Here is a 25000-nt window from a genome sequence, read left to right on the forward strand (position 1 = left end):
ATTATCAGTTGTATTCAAGTGCCAGGTGTCCATTCCTTCAAGTGATAATAAAGTACGTATAATCGGCGTATTATACGAGTGTCGCATGAAGCGTCCCTTTAAATGTCATTCATGGGTGCTTTGTCCTACTGAGGCTTTTAACTACCAAAAAAAAAAAAGTTTAATTTGAATTATTTTCAAATATTTCTCTTTTTTCAAGCTTCAATTTAGTGCATTATCTCATTCGTCTGTAGTGTTTCATTCATCCTGTTTTGTTGATAAAAGGAGAACCCGAAACGTCCATTTTATCTGTTTTCGTATATCTAAAAAAAAAAGGTTAACTTGAATTATTTTGAAATATTTCTCTTTTGTAACTAGTCGACTCAATATGGTATTATTTCGATGCGAACATGATATTTAAAGATCAATCTCATAAACGTTAGGAATTTCCAACTTGATTTCAATGATTACAAAGTAACTCCATCTAAAAAAAAAAGGAAAAATTTTGGAGTTGTTTTTGATGAAAAGTTGTCTACGAGCAAGCAAATCAGTGCTCTCTGCCAAAGCATGTATTTCGAGCTGTCAAAAATAAAATTAATTCGAAACTATCTGACAACTAACATCACAAAACAGCTCACGGTTTCTCTAGTACTAGTACTGTCTAAAATGGACTGTTGTAACATACTTCTCTCTGGTCTGCCTGAAGAGAGTCTCAGAATATGTGATTCTCTAGTACTGTCTTAAATGGACTGTTGTAACATACTTCTCTCTGGTCTGTCTGACGAGAGTCTCAGAATATGTGATTCTCTAGTACTGTCTAAAATGGACTGTTGTAGCATACTTCTCTCTGGTCTGTCTGACGAGAGTCTCAGAATATGTGATTCTCTAGTACTGTCTAAAATGGACTGTTGTAGCATACTTCTCTCTGGTCTGCCTGAAGAGAGTCTCAGAAAGCTACATACAGTCTGTGCAAAATTCAGCTGCTAGAATTGTATTGATGAGAAGAAAAACGGATCGCGCTACCTCCCACTTTTTGCACTGGCTTCCCGTCAACGCACGGATTTAACCATCTCCTTACCACCTACAGCAAAATCGTCATATTTGTTACGACACAATATACATTTTTTTCTTATTCAGATTTATTTTGTACATCACAAACTTTGAAGAATTATCTTTGTTTAATTAATAAGAACATAACATTGTCTTGTAGGGAGCTTTTTTTAGTTTTAAAAATCAATTTTTCTGCTGGGTAAGCCTGCCATTTTGGAAAAATGCTGAAAATCATCGGTAAGGAGAGAGTTGATATGAAAATTTCGACCACTGTTTTAAAATTTTCTTTCTTTCTTTGTCTGGCACCTTTCATACACACTTGTTCAGATCTTTATCGAAGAGTTTCAATGGAGCTGATATCCAGTGAATTCCCAAGCTATTGAAGCACATTCAAGTCACGGACATATTGTTTTACTTCCTTTGAAGCATGACACGGTGTAAGATCTTGCTCAAATATACCTGATCCATTTGAGTAGAGTTTGATCATTTCTCGCACTACTATATTGACCAGGATTACTATTTGGTGTTGCCAACCAGGTACTCATTTTACGCCTGAGGTCGGTGAGATAATATCAGTAAAGAGTCATTTCCAAAGACTCTACTCTATTTTGCGCCACTCAAAGTAGTACTCGAACCACGGAACTCCCGGTCCGAAGGAAACTGCCATGACATGCCCAAGACCACAAAGCCACACATTAGACTTATATGTGACCCATCGTCTCAAAACGGTGTTAAGTCGGAACAAACCAGATGCTTAAAATCCGAAATAAATGTTAAACTGGTCAAAAATATAAATTGTTGACATCAACACCCTAAAATATGGTAACCATTCTGCTCAATAAAACATGCAAACTCTAGACAAGTCTGATATTTCTGGCTATAAATTCACTTTTCAACATCTTAACCATCCCGACTTAATACCGTTTTGAGACGTTGGGTCACAGTTGTTGTATTCAAGGGCTATAATATACCCATAATCTCTTACGAAACATTGGATCTGTACTGTATTACCGTAATACAATATTGATAGCCTGTACTCAAGTAAGGCCATAACCAGTTGTCAATGGTTTGCATTGTTCCAGAGCTGCCTACTTGAAAATTCTTTTTTTTAATTCGTATTTTCCAAGGGAAAAAAAAAAAGAAAAAGAAAAAGTCACTTTAAATGTGACCCAACGTCTCAAAACGGTATTAAGTCGGGATGATTAAGCTGCTGAAAACTGAATTTGTAGCCAGATTTATCAGACTTGCGTTGAGTTTATATGCTTTATTGTGGGGAGAATGAATATCATAGTTTAGAGTGCTAAATACCAATAATTCATATTTTTTTGACCAGTTCAGCTTTAATTTGACTTTTTAGCATCTGGTTCATCCCCACATAATACCGTTTTGAGGCGTGGGGTCACAAATTGCTTTAGAAATAAATGATTTGCCCTTGCATTATCTAAAAATGCTCCAAAGGCCTGATTATGGATAGAATGAAGTTGAAGTCACCCAGGTCTTTGTTATTGTTTTTTTGCGAACCACGTTTATGAGTAATTCTCACTAAACTGTATTATCCAGACTATAAAAGTTTATGGTTACCAAGGAATTTACCCAATGGAAACCGTACGGTGCTCTTATTGGCTAACCAACCAGCGGCCTCGATGAGAAAAATATCCGCCATTTTGATGTTGGCTGGGAATCGCGTTACTATAGTAGTTCATGAAAACAAGTTGCTGCTCGCTCGTTTAACTCAAAATTATTCAAAACGATCTCTCTAAAATGATATAAATGTGACTTCTTAAGGTTTTCTTCACGGTCAAAACCACACAACATTCTATTAATGATTACGTCCGAGGCAAAAAGGAATATTGACAGGTCGACCGAGAGTTGAACTCGTGAGACGACAAACATCAATGCGAAGTGTAGCGAGAGTCAAGCTATTGTTTGTCTTGTCCTATTCTATATAGAGAAAAGGATAAATAGTATAGCCTCGTGTGTGAGTGGTTTCGTGTCATAGTCTTGTTTTTAAATTGTTTCTGTTGTTTATGTGTGTAGTGATGACTCTCTCACACTCAATTTCAATGCCGAAAGAGGAATTCCCACACACAAGAAAGGGGAATTGGGGTGGTATTTGGCATACATATTGTATAGTATCTAGTTCTAAATAGATAACTGATTAGAATTATATTATGATATATAAACACAATGCCAAATACAAATCCGAAGTTTCCTTATTTCAAATGAAGTAAAGCTCCAAAACCTAATGGTAGTGATTGTAGTACTGAGTGTTAGTGAGGTGATGTGGTGTTGGTGGTGGTTGTAGTTGTAGTAGTAATAGTGATGATGATGTGGTGGTGGTGATGATTGTAGTTGTAGTAGTAGTGGTAGTGATGATGATGTGGTGGTGGTTGTAGTAGTAGTGGTAATGATAATGATATGGTGGTGGTGGTGGTTGTAGTAGTAGTGGTCGTGATGATGATGTGGTGGTGGTGTTTGTAGTAGTAGTAGTGGTAATGATGCGGCTATGTGGTCTAGTAGTATGACACTCGCTTCCGGATCGGAAGGTCCTGGGTTCGAGCCTCGCGCTCGGCGCATAGTTGAGTCCTTGGAAAAGGCTCTTTACTCACATTCTCTCACCGTACTCAGGTGTAAAATGAGTACCTGGCCGTTAACAGAGTTGTCTTTGTCCGAAATATTGTAATATCGCCTAACAGGCGTCATGTCCCGTCCTACATGTTAAATGTTGACCAGGGACCCCTTGTAAAGCGCTTTGAGCACATTTAGTAGATATTGCACTATATAAAGCTCAATTAAAAAAAAATTCAATGATGATGATATGGTGGTGGTGGTTGCAGTAGTAGTAGTGGTAGTGATGATAATGTGGTGGTGGTTGTAGTTGTAGTAGTAGTGATAGTGATGATGATGTGGTGGTGGTTGTAGTAGTAGTGGTAGTGATGATGATGTGGTTGTGGTGGTTGTAGTAGTAGTTGTAATGGTGATGATATGGTGGTAGTGGTGGTTGCAGTAGTAGTGGTAGTGATGACGATGTGGTTGTGGTGGTTGTAGTAGTAATGGTAATGGTAATGATATGGTGGTAGTGACGGTTGTAGTAGTAGTGGTAATGGTAATGGTAATGATATGGTGGTGGTTGTAGTAGTAGTGGTCGTGATGACGATGTGGTTGTGGTGGTTGTAGTAGTAGTGGTAGTGATGCTATTGTGGTGGTGGTTGTAGTAGTTGAGGTAGTGATGTGGTGGTGGTTGTAGTAGTAGTGGTGGTGGTGGTTGTGGTAGTAGTGGTAATGATGATGATATGGTGGTGGTGGTTGCAGTAGTAGTGGTAGTGATGACGATGTGGTTGTGGTGATTGTAGTAGTGGTAGTGCTGATGATGTGCTGGTGGTGGTGTAGTAGTAGTGGTAGTGATAATGATGTGGGGCTGGTGGTTGTAGTAGTAGTGTTAGTGATGATATTGTGGTGGTGGTTGTAGTAGTAGATGATGTGGTGGTTGGAAAACACATTACAGGTTATTATAATACATGATTACACACATTCTCTAACTTCATTTTTTGACAGCTTCGTTGTGCCATAAATATACGCAAGAGTTCTGAAACATTTTATTGTGGATTTTGATATTGTTTGTTGTTTTTCTTGTGTCGTTATGTTGACATAGATACCGAATGAATGGTAATTACTACATTCTCAGCCAACAACAAAATGGCGCTGAATGCTTTCATTGGTGGACACTTTTTAGGCTTCGTACTTATTCTCATTCGTTTAATTCTATGATGGTTACACTGAGTTTTGTGTGTTGGTCCGTTATACTTCCGGATGACAATTTTGTTAGCTTCTTAGCCAAGCGCACACTGTCTATAGATAGAATGCGCTTGGCCAAGGAGTTCACAACATTGCCATCCGGAAGTATAACGGACCAACACACAAACTCTGTGTAACCATGAACTTTTATAGTCTCGTTAATACAGTTTAGTGAGAACAACTCACAAACGCGGATGGCAAAAACAATAATAAAGGCCTGAGTGACGTCATCTTCGAACTATCTATAGGTTCTAAGAAGCTAAACTTTCCTTTTCAACAAGATTTATTGAGTCAAAGAAGCGAATAACGTTGGTCTGTAACTGGAGGCCAAAAAAAACAAACAAAATCGTATTTCTACGATATTTTTGTAGTGTTAGGCATGTCTGATATTTAGTTGTAACCTGCAATGGAGGCGTCCATGACGATCGTCTATGAGTGTTGGCGGTGAATTGTCAATATTGTTATCGTTGTTGACCCTACCCCTGGTTGTTTATGGTCCTATTATGTCCCGATAACGTTGTTAATGATACCACTAAATTTGGAGCTTCAGAAAAAGGGGCAGTCATGATGAGATATATGTGACCCCTCGTCTCAAAACGGTATTAAGTCGGATTGATTAAGTTGCTGAAAATGGAATTTGTAGCCAGAAATATCAGACTTCAGTTGAGTTTGGATGCTTGATAGAGGAGAATGAATATCATATTTTAGAGTGATAAATATCAATAATTCATATTTTTGACCAGTTTAACTATAATTTGACTTTTTATCATCTGGTCCATCCCGACATAATACCGTTTTGAGGCGTATGGTCACATATATGTATTATAAAAAAAAGTTGAGCTTTTATATAGCGCAATATCTACTAAACGTATTCAAAGCGTTTTACAAGGGATCCCTGGCCAACAGCAACACTGAACATGTGGGATAAGACATGTCACCTGTTAGGCGATATTACATTTTTTTTTCCGATAGAGACAACGCTGTTAACAGTCAGGTATTCATTTTACACATGAGTATGGTGAGAGAATGTGAGTAAAGAGCATATTCCAAGGACTTACTATGCGCCGAGTAAGGCTCGAACCCAGGACCTTCCGATCCGAAAGCGAGTGTCATACCACAAGACAACAAAGCCGCACAAAATATAGGTAATAGGGAATGAGATTAGCGGAAGAGTAGCGTCCCTTGATTGGACGTCACCTTACAGAGAGAACGTCAAAATGGTTTTGCGCATGCGTCTCTCTCGTCCTTGCTTTCGGTGAAGTGTCTCATGCCCCATAACCAACATGACGTTCTCTCTCTAATAACTTTTCCGCTCGTGACTTCCAATCAAGGGACGCTACTCTTCCGCTAATCTCATTCCCTATATATATCACTCTCTCTCTCTCTCAGCCAGGCGGAGGGTGCCGTGTCAGTTTGATCCCAAGTTTGGCTCTGACACAGTGATATTATTCTCTTAAAATATCAAATTAAGAAGCTAGGGAGCAGGCACCGGTAGGAGATGATGATCTGAACAAATGTGTATGAAAGGTGCCAGACAAAGGTGGACTGATTTTTTAGTATTACTAATTGCCGTCCGGAGCAGAACGAGGAGCTTTCGGAAGGCGGAAGACTTCTGGAAAGTTTCGTACAGGTCTAAGGGCCTCCGGATCGATTGAGAATGCTTTAGATGACCACAGGACGGCTCTCCTGGGCCGCTGGACGGCTCCGGACAGTTCCGGGCGACAATTAGTAGAACCGCAAAGTAGCATACTATTTTTTGTATATGATCTACCCAACTTTATCGAGCACTCTCGTACCCACACGTACCCACCAACACTCTCTCACACACACACACACACACACACACACACACACACATATATATATATATATATATATATATGCATGTACATATATATATATATATATAAATATATATATATATATATATATATATATATATATATGTGTGTGTGTGTGTGTAGAGAGAGAGAGAGAGAGAGAGAGAGAGAGAGAGAGTGAGAGAGAGAGAGCGCGAGAGAGAGACAGAGAGAGAGAGAGAGAACAAGCGAGAGAAACAGAAACTATTTGTCATTACTTTGTAATGTAAAGCGTAAGTGAAAACTGGCTTCAAGGCAAGCTATAATAAATATCAAATTATCGTGATGTGCGCGAATGAACCGTATCAAAACAATAATAATAATCATATCGATTTTTCTGACACCCGCCAACACGATCACTGCCACGGCAACTTTCCCCCCTTGTATTTGATCCCCTCAAGTCTACAAAAGTAAGACTCTACAAACATACATACACACATACAAGCCTATCACCCCTTGCCTCAATTTGCCGACCCATTAACTGCATTGTAAAAAAAAAAAAAAAGTCCTGTCTCGATCGAACGGTGGCCCGATCGATAATCGATATAAATCAATAGCATAATTTGGGAGTTGTAATGTATACAAAATGACCTATCTGAACATATATCGTTTTATAAAATTATTTGTATCTGTGGCGTAGTTGCACACATATGTAATGGCTTATGATCGCATAGTGGTGTTTTTGATAGATGGTAGTATTATCCTTTGCGTCGTGTTGTAGATGTTAATAATGACGAAAGAGTTCAGGGGCCGGTGATGATAATTGAATGCACAACATCAAGACATTCAAATAAAAGTCCAGATTCCAAGTTTCATTTCTTACAGTTTTATTTGTTTGTGATAAATTCCAAATCCAAATCAAATAGCATGGTCATAATTCAATCAGTTTCATAAATTCCAAATCCGTAAAATCAGTCCACATGTAAAGTCAATTTTGCCTAAGTAACCATTTTCAATATTCGTGGAATATTTCTAAGTCCGTAAAAGCAAATAAATGATGGTGAGCACAAAAGGTTTAAAGTGTGCAGCTCATGGTCAAGTTGAATCCAGAATCAAAAGGTAGAATGATCCCCGTTTGATCAGACACACTGTTTTATATCCTATTGTAAACTGTCCCACAATTCCTTTCACCAAAGGTCAGTTTTACGCCTAAATAATCAAAGGTCGTACGCCTAAATAATCCGTACGCCCAAATAACAAATACGCTACGCCCAAATAATATCGTACGCCTAAATGATGAATACCAACTATAACTTAATGCTTTTATCCCCAAATACCAAGTAACACCGATCAAAGAAAGTAATTTTCTAGTATTCAATATAATGACCAGATATACAAAATTCATGAACTCATTAAACCCACTTGCTGTAAGCTAACTCTCTTACATACGCCCCTTTCTTAGAATTTAAATTGAGTTAAGAACAATTTCAATTTTTAAAAAAAAATCAGTAAGAGATCAATCTATAAGCAACGTCTAATTAGAATTAGATAATAAAATGTAAGAAATAGTTTATCAAAATGACAACACTTATGCCAGTTAAATATTTTTAAAAGTTTAAATTTGAGATAAATCAACATCAAAGTTGATTACAACATCTATGTATATATCGATTATAGTTTTTAAAGTATTACAACATCGATAATGAGATAATGACCAATTAAAAGTGATTAAAATTTAAATTTACCAACACCAAAGATGATTGAAATTTAGATATATAAATATCGATTATACTTTTTAAGGTATTACAACATCGACCGTAAAATATCAATTAATTAAAAGTTCAAAGAAAAATTATCTTTTCATCTTAAATTCCATCTTCATAGCAATACAAGTGTTAATTCCCGTCATATTTAATCATATATCCATATTCTTGCTTGAAAAAGAATAGTTCAAATTCCATTTGTGATATACTCACGTTGTCTTATTCAATCTCAAATTCAACTCTTTACGACATGGGTGATAATCTCAGCTTCCATGTATGTCTACTCATTTACTGACATATCAAAACCAGTACCTTGTATATTCCCTTATATTGTATGTTTCCATTTAAACAACATTATTACATTAATTCCTACTTATAATATGTGGTACAAATAATTTATTATAGACATCTAGATCCATATACGAAGGATTACATTTCAATTAGTAATAAATAAAAAAAAATATTTAAAAATAAATCATAATAATAGCATTATCATCATTTTAAAATTCAAGTTGAAGTTATTATCATTCATTGTTCATTGTTGATGTTTCAATTTTTAAAAGCTTTTTAAGTCATCAGGGTGTAGTTTACAACTACATTGATATCAAATTGTTCTTTGTGGTCATCCATCAGAGGTCACATTTCTCAGTAATCCGTTCGTTTTGAGAATGGTCATCCTGTAAAAATTGTCAGTAATTGTTAATTAAGTCATTGTCTCCATTTGGAATGAGTTTTCATGTCATGAAAAAAATATATCAACTAGAAGAGTTGAGGTGTTTGTATCTAGTCTACGTGTTGCATTGTTGTGTGTGTTGTGGTCACTGAATAGCCCAAGTGTCATAAATTCACTTTATTGTTAATTAATTAAAAACTTTTTCCTCTGTAAATGTCTTAGAATTATCACAATAATGTCTTCACATTCAAATATTTAGCGTTGAATAAATAATCAAACAATAGTCTGTCCGGCTTGTTCACATCACATATTTAGTGTTTGTAAATAATCGGTCATTAGTCTGTCCGACTTATTCATATTTAGTACAGTGTAAATAACTAAATAAGTAAAATCTAACATAGTATGTGATTGTGGGCTGTTACTAAAGTGACCAACTTTTGCAATTAGTGTGTTGTATTTGTTCCAGTCTTTTGAATTTGGGACGAAAAAAGACTCTACAGGTAGCAAACGTATGCTTAACCTGTTGGGTTGTTTCTTGGTCTTGTGACGTCGCTGTAATCAATTCATCTCCGGCATCTGGGTCGATTCTCCTCTTAGATATTTGTGGTTGTCTTGTGTAAACGTTGAATCTCATTGTAGATGAAATTGTAAAAATTCAAGATTAACTGTGTGCGAGATCTTGAATATAAATGAAGTTTGACTTAACCAGCAAGTCAAAAGAAAGTTGTGAACTCAGCCATGTGTTGACAAAGAGTTCGTGTGTAGTAGTCGACAGAGGTCGTGTGTTGTAATTGTCTATGTTTGTTGATCGAGTTCTGATGAGGTGGCATGTGAGTCCACACACCAGGTAGATGATGTAATCTGTAGAGTAAGTAGTGGGGTCCGTAAGGTCAACTATATTTTCGTTATCTGAACGCAGGTTGTTGAATATCATACGATAATGAATCCAAGGAAATCGCTCATGTGGCGTTTTGCGATACTTTTTCCTGCATTGTCTTATATACATATATAGCCTTTATCTTTTACAATGATACTAAGACAGGCGTTATTATAATATTCAATGTTTATAAGTTGTAGATATGGGTGCTGCACACTTGTATATTGACATAAGTTTAAATTTGAATACGCTCACCACTGCATATGAAGGAAGTAGTATTGTTCACAATTGGACATCATTTTTGTAAAAACAATCGTATCTTGAACGTTTATGTAATTATTGACATCGTACATCGTTGGGTATTGTTGTCGTAGAAGTAAATACAAGTAATCCAATTGTTCAATAAAGAATGTAAATATAAAAAGGTTCATGGAAGAAATCTGTGTTGATACAGATATTATTTTATGAATTCTGTCAAGTTTGTATAAGTTGAAAGGTACGATGTAATTGAGGTTGCTGTGTATTTGTAGTCTGTAGATTGTGTTGATTCTGGACGTATCAATGGCGTAGTCGAGATTGTTACTCCATTTCAAGGTATTCGTGGATAGACCAAAGGGATTAGGACATTTCCCGACCTCTGTTGTGGTTTTGTTTGAGTTGGCTCTGTCGTTGTCATCAGCGTTTCCGTTATGACTGATGGTTGCAAGTGTCTTCTTTCGTTTTAGTGCAAACACTACTTCTGTATTTGATTATCTCGAATTATTCCCCTTAGAAAATTCCCTAATTTAATAAACAATGATTTTGTTATTTTATCATTATTATATGTGTAGCACTTCCTACCATTTCAATTGATGGCTGACTGATTACATACTTAAGATTTGACAATTGAACATAACTTCTTCTTCAACTCAGTTTCACATTTTATTATATTAATGTTAAATTCAAACCACGCAGTAAATATTAATTAGAATTACAACAGCAAATCGTTAGGAGAAAAATATGATAATCAAAATATTCGCAGAAACGAATAAAAATTCAATGTTTCGCGCCTTTGCCCTCGGCTTATAAAAATATTCATATAACTCATTGCGACGTTATCTCGCGCCTCTTAATATAGCATTGATAATTGTGTGCGCTTTAACCACGCGCATCGTATTTATAAAAATTCTCCGCCTTCTGCATCATTTCATAATGTTAAACCATGCGCTTTAATCAAACGCAAAATAAAATATTCCCGAACGCCTCATTCCTGCGTCTCCTAATTTAAATTGTGTGCACTTCAATTACCGCGTCTTACATCACTGCGCTTATTTACCCACTATGCATTTACAGCATTTTACCATATGGGTTACTTATAATTCGCTGATTCTTAACAAGTTAACCACTTGTGTCACAAATATTATCAGCTCACATGACATGATAATGCATTTTCAATATTTTGTTATTCTTCCGTAATAACATTTTAACTCCCATTACAAGACATCAGTCTTTCATAATAATTAATACTCCGTCATTTTATTTGTTCTCCGACTTTAAACCAAAAGTCCGTTATTCCGTTATTATGAGAATATGTCTCCTTTTAAAAATCACGATGAAACGCGTTTCAAAACAAAACTAAACAAAACAACGATTGACTCATATTCCGCATAAATCATTTCAACTTAATTTCCAGTGATAAAATCCAAATGTCTTATGTAATCTATTATAACGCCATGTCTCATTACACAACTAAATAAGCTCTGTTGTCGATTACTTGGCTGCGTTAACCACACATTTATTACCAAGAATACAAACAGATATAAAACTTTGCTCTTTGTCATGAACCCATGAATCTCAAAGAGTCAATATCAACCTACCAATTCATCCCTATTGACGGGAGAAAAATATAATCAATGATGTTGTAATATAACAATAAATAACATAAGACATTTTTCAATTATCAAAACTTATAATTTACGTGTTGTTGTTGCCATCATCTTCTTGAGTCATTTTGACAGAAAATAAAAACATAACACCATTAAAGAATGACCAACTGTCTATGTAATTCCAACAGTAGTAACATACAAAAATTGAAATAAAAATCGACACATCTTTGTTACTGATATTAACAAAACATTGCCATTAACGGTACAAATTAATATTCGAAGATCTATTCCGAAACGCTTGAATGTAAGTAAACGCATTTTCATTTATTTTGAAAATAAAACTCACTAAAAATCTTCACTTAAATACTGCAATTTTTATTTTCATCTCTCCCTCTCTTCTTTTTAATTAAATAAAATACGTATAGCATCAATGCATTATTATTATTATTATTATTATTATTATTATTATATTATTATTATTATTATTATTATTATTATTATTATTATTATTATTATTATTATTATTTTGCCGTTCTATAATATATTGTTTTCCCTTTTTGAATATAATATATTGCCCTATATATTTATATTTTTTAAAAATTTCCTTTTCTATCTGTGACTCTTAATTTAAATATTATTTAGTATATTTATTTTTTTTCTTAAATATCGTCTTTTGTCAGAATTTTAGGAATCATCTATAATTTCAATATTTTTTTTTCATATTTCGATACAAAATAATTCCACTACTTCACCTTCAAAATTGATATTCATTTTCTTTCCCAAATAAACCTATTTTCCTATCTGTTCACAATTTTCACTTCAAAATTCGAGTCTCACAAAAACTTTAATAGATGTTAACACCGCAACAATATACATTTCTTGTGTATCCATGGTTCGGAATGATAACATCTTTACATCATGGTATCAGGGCTCCAAATAGAGATATATAAGAATCCTGAGTCACGACACCAAATTAGATACATAATGTGGCGTAGTTGCACACATATGTAATGGCTTATGATCGCATAGTGGTGTTTTTGATAGATGGTAGTATTATCCTTTGCGTCGTGTTGTAGATGTTAATAATGACGAAAGAGTTCAGGGGCCGGTGATGATAATTGAATGCACAACATCAAGACATTCAAATAAAAGTCCAGATTCCAAGTTTCATTTCTTACAGTTTTATTTGTTTGTGATAAATTCCAAATCCAAATCAAATAGCATGGTCATAATTCAATCAGTTTCATAAATTCCAAATCCGTAAAATCAGTCCACATGTAAAGTCAATTTTGCCTAAGTAACCATTTTCAATATTCGTGGAATATTTCTAAGTCCGTAAAAGCAAATAAATGATGGTGAGCACAAAAGGTTTAAAGTGTGCAGCTCATGGTCAAGTTGAATCCAGAATCAAAAGGTAGAATGATCCCCGTTTGATCAGACACACTGTTTTATATCCTATTGTAAACTGTCCCACAATTCCTTTCACCAAAGGTCAGTTTTACGCCTAAATAATCAAAGGTCGTACGCCTAAATAATCCGTACGCCCAAATAACAAATACGCTACGCCCAAATAATATCGTACGCCTAAATGATGAATACCAACTATAACTTAATGCTTTTATCCCCAAATACCAAGTAACACCGATCAAAGAAAGTAATTTTCTAGTATTCAATATAATGACCAGATATACAAAATACATGAACTCATTAAACCCACTTGCTGTAAGCTAACTCTCTTACAGTATCCATTCAACGGAGATTTAAATTTAACTCTCTCCTTACCGATCATATTCAGTATTTTCCCAAAATGGCAGGCTTATCCAGCAGAAAAATATATGTGTGACCCTTCGCCTCAAAACGGTATTAAGTCGGGATGGTTAAGATGTTGAAAATTGAATTTATAGGCAGAAATATCAGACTTGTGTAGAGTTTGTATGTTTTATTGAGGAGAATGGATACCATATTTTAAGGTGCTAATGTCAACAATTTATATTTTTGACCAGTTTAACATTTAATTCGGCTTTTAAGCATCTGGTTCGTTCCGACTTAATACCGTTTTGAGACGATGGGTCACATATTCAGTATTTTCCCAAAATAGCAGGCTTATCCAGCGGATAAAAAATATTTTTTAAATACAGACAATCTCTCTACAAAACAACTTTATGTTCTTATTAAGATCATTGTGATGTACAAAATAAATCTAAATAAGAAAAAAAATGTATATTGTGTCATAACAAATGTGACGATTTTGCTGTAGGTGGTAAGGAGAGAGTTCATTACAGTCATGGCACTTGTGCGGCTATGTGGTCTAGTGGTATGACACTCTCTTTCGGATCGGAAGGTCCTGGGTTCGAGCCTCGCGCTCGGCTCATAGTTGTGTCCTTGGAAAGGCTCTTTACTCACATTCTCTCACCGTACTCAGGTGTAAAATGAGTACCTGGCCGTTAACAGCGTTGTCTTTGTTCGAAAAATTGTAATATCGCCTAACAGGCGTCATGTGTCGTCCTACATGTTATATATTGCTGTTGACCAGGGACCCCCTGTAAAGCGCTTTGAGCACATTTAGTGGATATTGCTCTAAATAAGAGCTCGATTTAATAGACAATTAGTTAATGAAATGAATCAGAAAAGAAAAAAAATGACTCATCAATGTTTTGGGGTTTTGTATAAAATGATATCTATAATTATTCAGCCATTATGAAGGAAGAAAGGTTGGAGAAATAATTGGTTAATAAAATCAACTCTCCATGTCGTGTCACCTGCAAGCTCCAATGAAATTGGGGTGAACTTGGTGCTTAAAATTGCAGGCATTAGCAAACTAATGAAACTTTAATTATTTCATATAATATACTTCACGACAGAGAATAATTAGGAAATATAGTGCGGCTATGTGGTCTTGTGGTGTGACACTCGCTTTCGGATGGAAGGTCCTGGGTTCGAGCCTCGCGCTCGACGCATAGTTGAGTCCTCGGAAAAGCCTCTTTACTCACATTCTCTTACCGTACTCAGGTGTAAAATGAGTACCTGGCCGTTAACAGCGTTGTCTTTGTCCGAAAAATTGTAATATCGCCTAACAGGCGTCATGTCCCGTCCTACGTGTTAAATGCTGCTGTTGACCAAGGACCTCTTGTAAAGCGCTTTGAGCACATTTAGTGGATATTGCTCTAGAGCTCTATATAAAGCTCAATGTTTCAATAGTTTCTTTAAGCAACACACACACACAAACGCACACATACACACACACAACCACAAACACAAACATTCAAAACTACCCCCCCCCCCCCAAAAAAAAAATGTCCCAATTTCTCTTTATTTAATCTTGTTTTAATCAGTGAACTTTCGTACTATGGAAAGGCACGTATTTACAAATTTGGTCAGAAAACTCGCCCTTTAACTCTCTCCGTACCACCTACATCAAAATCGTCACATTTGTTACGACACAATATACATTTTTCTTCTTCAGATTTATTTTGTACATCACAAATTTTGAAGAATTCTCTTTGTTTAATTAATAAGAACATAAATTTGTTTTGTAGAGAGCTTGTTTGAGTTTTTTTTAAAAGAGTCAATTGTTCTGCTGGGTAAGCCTTCCATAATTTGGGGGAAATTTTGGAAATGTTCGATAAGGAGAGAGTTAAATTAAATATCGATCAATTTCAATGACCTCGCGAGTTCCCAGGTTTGAGAGTTTTTGGTCAAAAATGAGGATCATTTAAATCGATCGATATTTGAAGGACGATTTTTCTGACAAAATATTTAAATACGTGTTTTTTTCCCCAGAGTATGGCAGTTAACCCTCTCCATACCAACTATAGGAAATTCGTCACATTCGTTACGATACAACCAACATTTTTCTTATTCAAATTTCTTTTGTACATCATAAAATTTAAAGAAAATGAACAGTGTGTTGTAGAGCATGTTTTGTTAAAGAAATTATGTATCGCAAGAACGTTACTGCTATTGTGTTTGAGTGATAAAAATCTATTTTTGTGTTAGTTGGGTGTGAAGTTTTGGGGAAAATCCTGAAAATTGCTGGTAAGGAGAGAGTTAACTGGTTACATTCACTTTTCTATAAACTTTTATTGATTGACTCCGGCATTATAGAATTCCTTTTATTCATCCCATTTGGGGAAATTTGTCTTTAGGGTCTATTCCAAGGGAAAAACTGGAATAACCCAGGCGTCAACCACAATGCAGCGCCGCAAATTGAGCTAGGGCGAGGTGACTTACTTGCTAAAGGCCGCACAACGCATCCTGGTAATCGAACTCGGTATCTTTCGGGTACGAAGCAAAGACCGTACCTCTCTGAGCCACGCTGCCCCATTATACAAGACTGTGGCCATGGATCGCATTTTAAAATTGTACAAAACAATAAAGTTAGGTAAGATCATTTTCAGTCGCCTGTTTAACAAAAATAAAAAGTTTGAAGTGATTGGTTAATATCAAGGTCTACAAATTCGCAGTTCTGATAACCTAACGCAATTTTAGGCCTTATTTACCACTGTAATAATGATAACATGCGGCTATTTGATCTTGTGGTATGACAGTCGCTTTCGGATCGGAAGGTCCTAGGTTCGAGCCTCGCGCTCGGCGCACAGTTGAGTCCTTGGAGAAGGCCCTTTACTCACATTCTCTCACCGTAATCAGGTGTAAAATGAAGACCTGGCCGTTAACAGCGTTGTCTCTGTCCGAAAAAAAATGTAATATCGCCTAACAGGCGTCATGTACCGTCCTAAATGTTAAATGTCTCTGTTGGCCAAGGACTCCTAGTGAAGCGCTTTGAGCACGTTTGATTGGATATTGCGCTATACAAAAGCTAATTTAAAAAAAAAAATAGATGACATTCTGCGTCGGTTTCTAAGTAGCCTATTTCCATTATTAGAACATTGAGACCAAAACAACTTGGGTTATCAGACCTGCAAATAAGTACACCCACCCCGGTTAATCCTACTCAGTAACTCTTATTATTTATAGATAGAATGCGCTTGGCCAAGCAGTTCACAACATTGCCATCAGGAAGTATAACGGACCAACACACAAACTCTGTGTAACCATGAACTTTTATAGTCTGGTTAATCCAGTTTAGTGACAACAACTCACAAACGCGGATGGCAAAAACAATAACAAAGGCCTGAGTGACGTCATCTTCGAACTATCTATAGAGCAATACCTTTCAAAACATACGCTGTTCTGTCATCGCGCAAGACACAGTAAGTCTGTATCACCGTGTTATTATTGTTATTATTATTATTATCATTGTTGTTGTTGTTCTTTTGAAGAGTAAATTTAATTCCCCTCCAGTCCGTACGTTTTATGACCCGCCGTTCTCGAGGAAACCTTCTATCAATTTCAGTCGTTAATCCCTCGATTCCCCAAGTCTGAAAAGGCACCAGTGAATCATTTTAATCTCTTCCTTGTGTGGGATTACGTTAGCTCTGAATACCGACTTTGTTTTGCATTGAAGTGGTGGGAATTTTTTTTCTTTCTTACTTACTTCGTTTTGCTATTGGTTTCATAAATCATTCCAACAAAACGTTGTTTTTATAGAGATAATCCTAGTAAAATAAGTTATAGATTGAGTTCTAAGAAGTGCTAGAGCGATGTCATTTATTGAGTCGGTGTCTCGTCTTGTAACTGTAACAAAATCAGCCCTGATTGTTCAAATTCTAAAGCACTCATCTCATAAGCAAAGGGGTCGCTTTTAATTCCAGTGCTTTCGATATTTTGTTTGACCCCCCCCCCCCTCTCTATATCTCTATCTCTAATATCTATCTATCTCTCTCTCTCTCTTTCTCTCTCTCTCTAATATCTATCTATCTCTCTCTTTCTCTCTCTCTCTCTCTTTCTCTCTCTCTCTCTCTCTCTCTCCCCCTCTCTCTCTGTCTCTCTCTCAAGACAAAAAAAATGTTACCTTTTCTCGGTCCATTAGGATTTCGATTAATTCTTCTACACCCATTCCCATTGTGCAGCTATGTGGTCTAGTGGTATGACACTCGCGTTCGGATCGGAGGTCCTGGGTTCGAGCCTCAATCGGCGCATCATTGAGTCCTTGGAGAAAGCGCTTTACTCACATTCTCTCACCGTACTCAGGTGTAAAATGAGTACCTGGCCGTTAACAGCGCTGTCTCTGTCCGAAAAAAAATTGTAATATCACCTAACAGGCGTCATGTCCCGACCTACATGTTAAATGTTGCTGTTGGCCAGCGACCCCTTGTAAAGCGCTTTGAGCACGTTTAGTAGGTTTTGCGCTATATAAAAGATCAATTTAATTTAATTCCTGTTATTCTCTTGACGGTAACTGTTCGTGCTATTTCCCATCCTATTCACCTGCATCTTTTTCCTTCAGATTTGCCATTAAACGATGAAAATTAGTTTTGTGACTTATTTGTGACCCATCGTCTCAGAACGGTATTATGTCGAAATGAACAGATGCTTAAAATCTGAATTAAATGTTAAACTGGTCAAAAATATAAATTGCTAGCATTAGCACCCTAAAATATGGTATCCATTCTCCTCAATAAAACATACAAACTCAACACAAGTCTGATATTTCTGGCTATAAATTCAATTTTCAACATTTTAACCAACCCGACTGAATACCGTTTTGAGGCGAAGGGTCACATTTGTGTCCGCCCAAACGCGCCAATTCGACGTCTATGTTTTAAATCAAAATAAAAAAGAGATGTGACATTTTAAAGTTTAGAAATCAAATCCACTCTCTTTAGTTAATGCATTTTTATTATTCAAATCTTATGATTTAAGAATACAATTCAGCTATGTATAAACCTTTTGGGGGGAACAAAGCAAAACAAACATTTCGTTTCGAAAATAAAACTAAAACTTCGTTATGCGCGTTGGCATGAAGGGAGATAATCAAATAATAACATTCTAACAACATGAATTAATACAGTCGCTTCCCTTGACAATGTCTTGGTTGTCTTGGCCCACAAGTGTCATGGTCTCAAGTGAGTAAAGAGCTACTCGACTATGCATAAAGATATATGTAGAATGAGGCCCCAGAATTTACTAGTTACTATAAATGAAAAACAATTAACGATTTGTTTACAATGAAATAAAAATAATGATGAAATTTAATTAAAAGAGATAAACAGTGATCGTGGCAGTTACAAATAGAGATATGAATATTTTACGTAACTTATGATAATATGTCAGGTTCATAAGTTTACGTTTCCAGGCAGTTGATGGGCTTGGATGATCTATTCCTCTGTTAACAGGATTGGACTCGTAAAATTCCACTTCCAGGCAATTGGTAAGAGGTTATTGTGTAGTCTTTTGACAGCGGGCTTGGGTTTGATCCTTGAAGATTATACAATCAAAGTTAAAAGCTCCGGCGTCTTAATGGTGTAGATATAACATCTACAAAGTCCCAAAAGATAAAAATCTTCCAGTATATATATATAGGAATAGAGCGACTGGCCGTCCGGCATAGATTGTGGAGAGAAAGTGAGTGTCGAATGTTAGACCTATCAGCTTTTATAATAAGTGGCTACGTGACAGAATGTAGAACGAAAAGTATTCACTAATTAGAAATTAATTCGATGGAAGGCTATAAAGGAAAGACGATCTAATGTTAGAAGGTAAAGTTTATCTAAGCCTACCGAAATATAACTGGAGTGAGATGAATTCAGTTCTTAATAAAATAAAATTTAATAAGATAATTGTGAACAACCTTTACTGTGACACCCCCCACCCACGTTTAAAATATACTCTTTAACCATAATGGGAAAGATAGATTTTACAAACGGAAGTAAATTTACTATCATGATACTCTAGCATTAATCCATTGTTATGATTTGTGCTACAATTAAATTATTTATTAACTAGACATGGAAATGTTTATATTAACGTAGGTATATGAATGGGTGACAATAACAATGAAAGGTTGTGATTACAAATCATTGTGATGAACAACATGATGGCAATGTGATTACAAATCATTGTGATAAACAATAGTGATGGCAATGAAGCATGATTTAAGTCGATGATATGAAGGTAATTTACTAAATGAAATGAATGAAAATGTAAATGAAATATTGACATTTCAATTATTAATCATAAATGAGTGAAAATTCATAACAATGATAGATAAAGAGAAGATTTCCCAAATCATGAATGGGTATGGTATATATATCCAAACAATACTCAATGTTACATTAAGTTGGGTCATCATGTTTACAAATAAAATTATCGAATTTGTGCGTTCTGATTTGGCATAGTTTGCAAGGTAACTAATAGTATGCATGGGAGGTTAAGTTATACCCTTCTCACGTGTTTATACTAATCGAGAAAGTAGGTCGGCGTGAATATTTTCACAGCCTGGTATGTGAGAGATACTGAAAGTGTAATTTTGCAAAAATAGACTCCACCTTAGTACTCTACTATTATTCATTTTGTTATTTCTTATGTACGTGAGTGGTTTATGGTCCGTTTCGACCACAAACTCTTTTAGCTGTAGATATCTGCTGATTGTCTTTAAAAGCAAAGACGATGGCCAGTCCTTCACGCTCTATTACAGAGTATCGTGATTCTCTGTCCAATAATTTTCTGCTTGCATATAAGCAAGGCATTAGAGTTCCCTCATGTTCCTGTAATAGTACACCTGCGATGCCCTTATCAGACGCGTCAGTTCTTACAACAAATTCTTTTGATATGTCGGGTAATTTAAGAATTGGTTCTGAACAGAGTAATGCCTTTAATTGGTTAAAGCTATTCTGACACACTTCTGTCCAAACAATTTTGTTCGGTGACCCATTCTTTGTCAGATTTGTTAGCGGTGTCGCGATGTGCGCGAAGTTGTAAATGTATTTCCTGTAAAAATTTAGGAGCCCAAGTACTTTGCGTACTTCTTTTTTTGTCTTAGGTGGTTGCAATTGTGCGATTTTTGTTTGTTTTTCTGTCTCGGGTGTCTGTGTCCCATGACCAACGGTATGATTGATCCTGCATTTGAAGCTTCGATATTAGTAAACATAGGTTGCGACACTGTGTCTCTATCAAAATACTTTTTTAGCATATTTGCATGGAATGTCTTTGTTGTGTTGTTAATTTTAACCTCGTAATTAACATTAGATTTTACTGCTGTTTTTTTGAATGGTCCTTTCCATGTAGCTAAAAGTTTACTCGAGTCATCGGGTAAGAGTATTAGTACTTTGTCACCAATCTCAAATTTTCTTGACTTGCTTTTTCGATCGGAGTATTCCTTGTATTTCTCTGCTTTTTTAGTGACGGATTCCTGTGCTAGCTTACATGTGTCCTCTATTCTGTCTTTCAGGTTTCTTACATATTCGTAAGCAAACATAATTTCGTTATTGTCCTCCTCATTCCCTTTACAAATGTCGGCTACTATATTGATCGGGCCGCGAGGTGATCGTCCATACATCAACTCAAATGGGGAGTAGCCTGTAGATTCTTGGGGTATTTCTCTATATGCAAATAGGATTGCTGGTAAGTATCTGTCCCAATCATCTGGTTTTTCTGCTGACACTTTTCTTAACATATTCTTTAGAGTGCCATTAAATCTTTCACAAAGACCATTTGCTTGGGGGTGGTAGGGAGTTGTGAATGAGTGTTGGATTCCCATGAGTTTCATGGTTTCATGCATCATATGTGATGTAAATTGGGGTCCATTGTCCGACAGTATCTCATTTGGTATGCCTATTCTAGTAAAAATTGTCATCAATGCTTCAGCTATGTGATCCGATGTAGTTGATTTCAATGCTATCGCTTCTGGCCACCTGGTTGCGTAATCGACTAGTGTTAGTATGTGTGTATGGTTTCTATCTGATTTTGTTAAAGGGCCTATAATGTCAATTGCAACTTTTTGAAAAACTTTTTCAATAACTGGGGTTGTCTCTAATGGCAATCTCGGTATTCTGCCTTTTGCGACTCTTCTTTGGCATGTGTCACACGATTTCACATATTCTCGGACGTCTTTAGTAATTCCAGGCCATGTGAAATTCTCGGATATTCTCTTCAATGTGGAGGAGCTCCCATGATGTCCAGAAGTTATTGAATCGTGCGCTATTCCAAGGATTTTGTTTCTGTAAATACTCGGCGTGACCAGTTGTTTAGCTATTTTGTTTCTTTTCCTATGTAACCTGAACAGAATATCTTTTTCAATGATGTATTCAATTTTTGATTTCGTCCCTTTGTTTGCGATATTGAAATATGATGTTAAAGTCGGGTCCTTTTTCTGTTCTTCAATGAACGTGTTCCTGTCAAATTGTTGTGGTTCAAGAGAAATAGTCATTGGCTTCTCTGTTGTCTTAGTCATCTTTCTTGTTTCTGCTAGACAAGCTTTTCTTGGGTTAATGACCATTCTTTTACATCTGTTGGGTTGTCTTTAAGACCTTTTATATTGCCAACAATAACATCAGCGACGGGGTTGGGAAGTATACAGCATTCCACTATTCCTGTATAGTATGGGGTTTCTATGTACACGTTAGCTGTTTCAAAGGTTTCGACTGTGCCACTGAATGTGATGCATTGTACCGTTTTTCCAGTTTTGTCTTCGTCATTGATCAAAGATGCTTTTATTCCTACTGTACTGCATCCTGTGTCTCTCAATATTTTGCAATCAGTTCCATTAGCTTTGCCTTCACAAAAAAATAGCGATCCTGATTTGTGAGTTTGTGTTAAAAGTGACATACCTTTCACGCAATACACATTTATATTTTCTCCTGACATTACTCGTGTCTGATTATTTACACTGGTTTGGAGTGATGCATTTGCAGTTTCTTTCGGATATCCCACGATTTTGTAACATTTGTCTGCTGTGTGGCCTTTCATTCCACAATATTGACATTTAATTATAGGTTTGTTGGTTTTCTTATACTCAGTATTATTGTCAGTGCTATTTCTTGTTTTGTTTTGATAGGGTCGGCTATGGTCTCTATTGAACTGTTTGTTCCATGGTTTGTTACTATGGTCATCCTGTTTCACTTGCGTGTTCCGAGTGATTGATCGGCTCGTTCTATTTGAGTATTGAACTTTAGGTGTACATGGACTCTGAGCAGCGGCAGCGTAGTATGGTTCCTTCAATGTTCTGCTAAGGGGTGTCAATGGATGTGCGCTGTTAAAGTTTTCTGCGTAGATTTTTAATTTGTCCAAGTTTTCTGGCTTTCTCTCTTTAAAGAATGCGACTAAATCTGGGTTGCAAGCTTGATAGATTCGATTCTTCAGCGTGAGATAGTAAAGGCCTGCAAAGTCGTCTTGTTTTACGTTTGCCAACTCAAGCCACCGATTTAGAAATTGAGTAATTCGGTTCACGAATGTATTAAAGTCTTCTCCACTTTCCGGTTTTGCAGTGTGAAACCTTTCCTGGTAACCATCTTCCGTTAATCTAAATCTTTTTAGTAGAGCGTCTTTAATTTTTCCATAGTCATCTGCATCTTCAGTTGTTAAGGTATAGAAAACTTTTAGCGGTTCTCCAGATAAGCAGTTAATCAAGGCTGTGGCCCATTTGCTTTCTGGCCAACGATAACCTTTAGCCTGAACTTTGAATCGGTGTAAGAAGGATTCTAGACAGTCTGAGCGTTCATCGTATGTTGGCATGCGTGGAAGTTTCACGAAAAATTCATCACTATTATTATGTTTTCTTTCATGACCGGTTTTTGTTTTTTCAATTTCCAGCATCATTTGGGTCCTTTTGGTTTCTTCTTCTGCTAAAGCTATTTGTCTTTTTAGTTCCCTTTCTTGGACTCTTTCTTCTCGTTCTTCTCTACGTATTCTTTCTTCGTGTTCTTTTTCTTCTCTACGAATTCTTTCTTCGTGTTCTTTTTCTTCTTTACGAATTCTTTCTTCATTTTCTTCTCTACGAATTCTTTCTTCATGTTCTTTTTCTTCTTTTACTTTCTCTTCGCACCATGAAAATATTCTTTCCTGGGGTATTTCTAAGTCCTTTGCGAGACTTAAGTATCTTTTATATGCTTCCATGTTGCAATAAATTAGTTACGATATTTTATATATATTATATTGACAGGATACTGTTACTGACTGTTTTATTTATTTACACTTACTGGAATGAACTGTTCTACTTTTAGAAATCTCTCTCTCTTATTTCAACTTATTATGTATGTTGAATTTGATGCCTTTTATCGTTATATCTTATAAAGCAATGTGTCAATACAATGCGGAGTTATTATGACTTGTGTCAATAACAATGTGTCAATCGCGTGTACTCTAAACTATGTTACTACGAAAAATGTATCACCAATGTGTGTGACTCGTCGTAAGTTTGTGTACAATTATTCGCAATGACGCTAATATACTAGAGTGTGATAACAATAATAGGATGCCAAAATAATCCCAAGTTATCTATCACTAAATATAACACGACGGCTAGTAGACTCCTTTTATTATTATTTAGTTTTTAAAGACTCACTTTTCAGAACATAATATATAAGTGGTTTTCGGTAACAGTAATATGCCAAAAATGCATTTAAAACAAATCACTATGCAAAACAAATCACGATGTCTATAGTTACTATGTGATGCCCAACTCATGTAAAAGAGAATAATGAAGGATATATTTACCAACTCAGTTCGTGGCTGGGACCTCTCTCTTGTTCAATGGTTGTTCAACAATTGTAATTAGGCATTGAAGAGTGTTTAACAGTGATGTCTGAAATACAAAACAATAAAATATCGTAAGATTTACAATAGTTACAAAATGTGTTCACAACAATGAGTGATTGGATGATAGGTTAATGAATCGTTATGGAATGTAAACATATTGAAAACAATTCATGAATGAGGCAAACAACAAAATGAAATGAGTGATATAATAACAAAGTGGACAAGGAATGAATGAATGAATAACTGAGTGAATAGATGAATGAATGAATGAATGAATGGATAATGTATGAATGAAAGAATGAAGGGAGGAATAAATGTATGAATGATTGGTTAAATGAGTGAATAAACGAACGAATGGATGAATGAATGAATGAATAAATAAATGAATGAACAATGAATGAATGAATAATTTATAAATGAATAAATGAATGAAGGAATGAATCAATAAAATGCTATTCAATTTGAATGAAAGAATGAATGGATAAATTGCTATTCCATTTAAATGAAGAAATGAAAAAGAAAAAAAAAATTAATCCTGTAAATAGGGAGTTCAATTAAAATATGATCAAGTGGGGCAATTAAGAGTTTTACAATTTAAACTTTAA

At 35.7% G+C, this 25000-nt stretch overlaps 1 protein-coding gene and 1 long non-coding RNA gene across 2 annotated transcripts in view; one reads left to right on the forward strand and one right to left on the reverse strand.

Annotated features, from left to right (window-relative positions):
* LOC144981145 (uncharacterized) overlaps window positions 1-24373 on the reverse strand; it is a 108794-nt gene extending 84421 nt beyond the window's left edge. The window contains exon 1 of the long non-coding RNA XR_013647021.1: window positions 24354-24373. This is a non-coding gene — a long non-coding RNA (uncharacterized LOC144981145). The remainder of the gene's footprint in view (window positions 1-24353) is intronic.
* The window catches only part of LOC144981143 (uncharacterized), a 38495-nt gene that overhangs the window by 6785 nt on the left and 6710 nt on the right, over window positions 1-25000 (forward strand). The window lies entirely within an intron of this gene.

This window comes from Berghia stephanieae, chromosome 10 (genome assembly GCF_034508935.2).
Source record: "Berghia stephanieae isolate SIO BIC M18660-M18661 chromosome 10, UCSD_Bste_1.3, whole genome shotgun sequence".
In the NCBI taxonomy this organism is placed as follows: domain Eukaryota; kingdom Metazoa; phylum Mollusca; class Gastropoda; order Nudibranchia; family Aeolidiidae; genus Berghia; species Berghia stephanieae.